Genomic DNA, 3,819 nt, shown 5'->3' on the forward strand with positions numbered 1-3,819 from the left:
TAATATGCAATTAAATTTGTATGGGCCGCGACAGCTCATAAATTTTGGCGTCGTTGCCAGGGACCAACGGTTCAGTATTGAGTCTTTTGTCTGTGTTTGTGTGTCTTGTGACTGTGTTTTGACGTGTTGTGATAGTCTTTGTTGTGTCTTGTGATTGTTTTCTGTGATTTGAGATTTTTGTGCTATTGTTTCATGATTAGAGGGTGTTGTGATTTAGTCCATGACTAGAGGAAATCCTGGATTCATACCACCTTTTGACCCTGAAATTGATAGGACGTTTCATAAGTTAGTTAGGCATTCTAGGAATTTGTCTTTAGAGTCTGTTTTTGAGTCTGTTCCATTAGATACTGTGCGTCCCACTGCTGAGTATTCTGTGCATACTGCATCCACTGCATCTGTTGCATCTGCACTTGATTCTGATTCTGATTCTGTTATTTTTCATACTGAGAACAACATTGCACAACCTCCACCTCGTGAGAGGACTTTTAGGGAGATGGCTGCACCTGATTTCGATATCGAAAGCTTGTGCATCCAATATCCTGATGAGGACGTTCCATTTGTTCTCAATACTGGACTGATCCATTTGTTGCCCAAGTTTCATGGCCTTGCAGGTGAGAGTCCACATAAGCATTTGAAGGAATTCCTGGTTGTCTGTTCCACGATGAAACCTCATGATGTTCCTCAAGAGCACATCTTCTTGAAGGCATTCCCTCATTCACTGGAAGGTGTTGCTAAGGATTGGTTGTACACTTTGGCACCTAGATCTATCAACAGCTGAGATGATCTGAAGAGGTTGTTCTTGGAGAAATTTTTCCCAGCATCCCGGACCACAGCTATCAGGAAAGACATCACTGGGATTAGGCAGCTTGGTGGAGAGAACTTGTATGAGTACTGGGAGAGATTCAAGACGCTATGTGCAAGCTGTCCCCACCACCAGATACCTGAACAACTCCTTATCCAGTATTTCTATGAGGGTTTAAACAACATGGATAAGGGTATGCTTGATGCTGCCAATGGTGGAGCTCTTGGAGACACCACACCTGCTGAGGTCAGGCATTTGATTGAGAAGATGGCTTCCAACTCCTAACAGTTTAGCACCAGGAATAATGCCATTGTGGTAAGGGGCGTACATGATGTTGTTGCCCAGTCTTTATCTGCTATTGAAAGCAAGTTGGACTACAAGATTGAATCCCTTGCGAAGTTAGTGACAGAGTTGGCAACCAGCCAGAATCCTACAGCTTCATCCACATCTGTTGCATGACTATGTGTTGTTTGTACTTCTCGTGACCACTACACAGATGCTTGTCCTACTTTGCAGCCATCAGCTGCCTCTGATGAGCCTCAAGCTTATGCTGCTAACATATTTAACAACAGGCAGCCACAACAGCCAAATCATGACTTGACCAGCAACAGGTACAACTCAGGGTGGAGGAATCACCCTAATCTTAAATGGAACACTGCGCCACAGCATCAGCAGCAGGCGCCACCTTTCCAGAATGCTGGAGCACCTAACAGATATGTGCCTCCACCTATGCAACAACACCAGAGGCAACAACAGTAGCAGCAAGAGGCACCTGCCCAACCTTCCACTTCATCTGCACCTTCATTGGAAGAGTTAGTGAGACAGATGACTATGCAAAACCTGCAATTTCAGCAGGAGACTAGAGCTTCTATATAAAGTCTCAATAACCAGATGGGTCAGATGGCCACTCAGATGAACCAGGCACAGTCTCAAAATTCTGATAAGCTACCCTCCCAGACTGTGCAGAATCCTAGGAACGTGAGTGCCATTACCCTCAGGTCAGGGAAGCAGACTGTTGTGCCTCCTGAGCCCGCTTCTACACCTACACCCGTGCCTGCCACTTGTCCTAGAGAGGACGACCATGACGGTCCACGCAGGGCATGTGAGGTGGGTGGATCTTCTTCTTCAGCTGGTGGTTCTTCTTCAGGTGGACCTTCTTCCTCTTCCACCACCACCGTTGTCGCACCTTCTCCTTTGGTTGACCGACCTATCCCTCTTCCATTCCCTTCACGGGCACTTCCCAGCAAAAAGACTGAAGAAGTGGATAGGGAAATTCTGGAGACCTTCAGGAAAGTAGAGGTGAACATACCTCTACTCGATGCCATCAAACAGATACCCAAGTATGCCAAATTTCTGAAGGAGTTGTGCACACATAAGAGGAAGATGAAGGGNGATGAAAGGATTAGCATNGGAAGGAATGTATCANCTCTTATTGGTAAGTNGGTCCCGCACATTCCCGAAAAGTGCAAGGACCCAGGTACGTTTTGCATTCCTTGTGTGATTGGGAACAATAAATTTGAAAATGCTATGCTTGATCTGGGTGCATCTATAAATGTCATGCCATTGTCTATTTATAAATCTCTGTCTCTTGGTCCTTTGCAAACCACGGGTGTGGTCATTCAGTTGGCCAATAGGAGTGTTACCCACCCGAGAGGTTACATAAAGGATGTCTTGGTTAGGGTATGTGAATTGATATTTCCTGCTGATTTCTATGTTTTGGAGATGGAGGACGGTTTCTCTCATGGATCCGCCCCCATTATCCTAGGCAGGCCATTTTTGAAAACTTCCCGTACCAAGATTGATGTATATGTTGGGACACTGTCTATGGAATTTGTTGATATTGTTGTGCATTTTAATATCCTTGATGCCATGAAATATCCAGCTGAGGACCATTATGTGTTAAGAATTGATACATTGGATGACATTGTTGATGACTTTGTTGTTGATGATTTTCGTTCTATGCATGAGAAGAAACATTCTTTTCTATCTTCAGTACATTCATGCATAGTATCTGAGTTAGAATCAGGACTTGAATATGATGTTGAATTGGATGTTGATTTAGATGAGAACTGTGATGTCCAGAGTATTGATGATATGCATGTTTTTGATGATTTGGATGATATTGATGATGTTGTTGATACACCTGTGATGGATATTGATTTGGATTATGATGAGATGGGTTTTCTGCCTTTGCCTGTTCATTCTTTAGAGTCAGAATGCATTAACAACGTTGCAGGAAGTACACTTGAATCTGACTTGCAGGAACCCAGTCTTGAGCTGAAACAACTCCCAGAAAACCTCAAGTACGTGTACTTGGAGGATGATGAGAGGAAACTGATCATAATTTCCACCGCCCTTGATTTGTTGCAAGAGGAGAGGTTGCTTGGAGTATTGAGGGCGCATAAGAAAGCCATAGGATGGAGTTTGGCTGACATACCTGGTACTAGCCCATCCACATGCATGCATAGAATTCTTTTGGAAGATGGGGCAAAGCTAGTGAGACAGCCACAAAGAAGGCAAAACCCCGTGATCATGGACGTCATCAAGAAGGAGGTGACCAAGCTTTTGCAAGCTGGGATCATCTACCCTATTTCAGACAATCAGTGGGTGAGCCCCATCCATGTTGTGCCCAAGAAGACTGGCCTCACGGTTGTGAAAAATGAGAGGGATGAGTTGATTCCCACAAGAGTGCAGAACAGCTGGAGATTCTTCATTGACTATAGGAGGCTGAATCAAGCGACCAGGAAAGACCATTTCCCCCTGCCATTCATTGATCAGATGCTGGAGCGCCTGGCAGGTAAATCTCATTATTGCTTTCTTGATGGTTTTTCTGGTTATTTCCAAATCAATATTGCTCCTGGGGACCAAGAGAAAACCATATTCACCTGCCCCTTTGGCACTTTTGTCTTTAGGAGGATGCCCTTTGGCCTATGCAACGCCCCTGGTACCTTCCAGCGGTGCATGCTTAGCATTTTTAGCGACTTTCTTGAGAGTTGCATAGAGGTGTTTATGGATGA

General features: G+C 44.6%; 1 pseudogene; it reads left to right on the top strand.

The window, feature by feature from the left end:
• The first annotated feature begins 574 nt into the window (after positions 1–574).
• LOC106763590 overlaps positions 575–3,819 on the top strand; it is a 24,533-nt pseudogene continuing 21,288 nt past the window's right edge.

Source organism: Vigna radiata, chromosome 6 (genome assembly GCF_000741045.1).
Source record: "Vigna radiata var. radiata cultivar VC1973A chromosome 6, Vradiata_ver6, whole genome shotgun sequence".
NCBI lineage: Eukaryota > Viridiplantae > Streptophyta > Magnoliopsida > Fabales > Fabaceae > Vigna > Vigna radiata.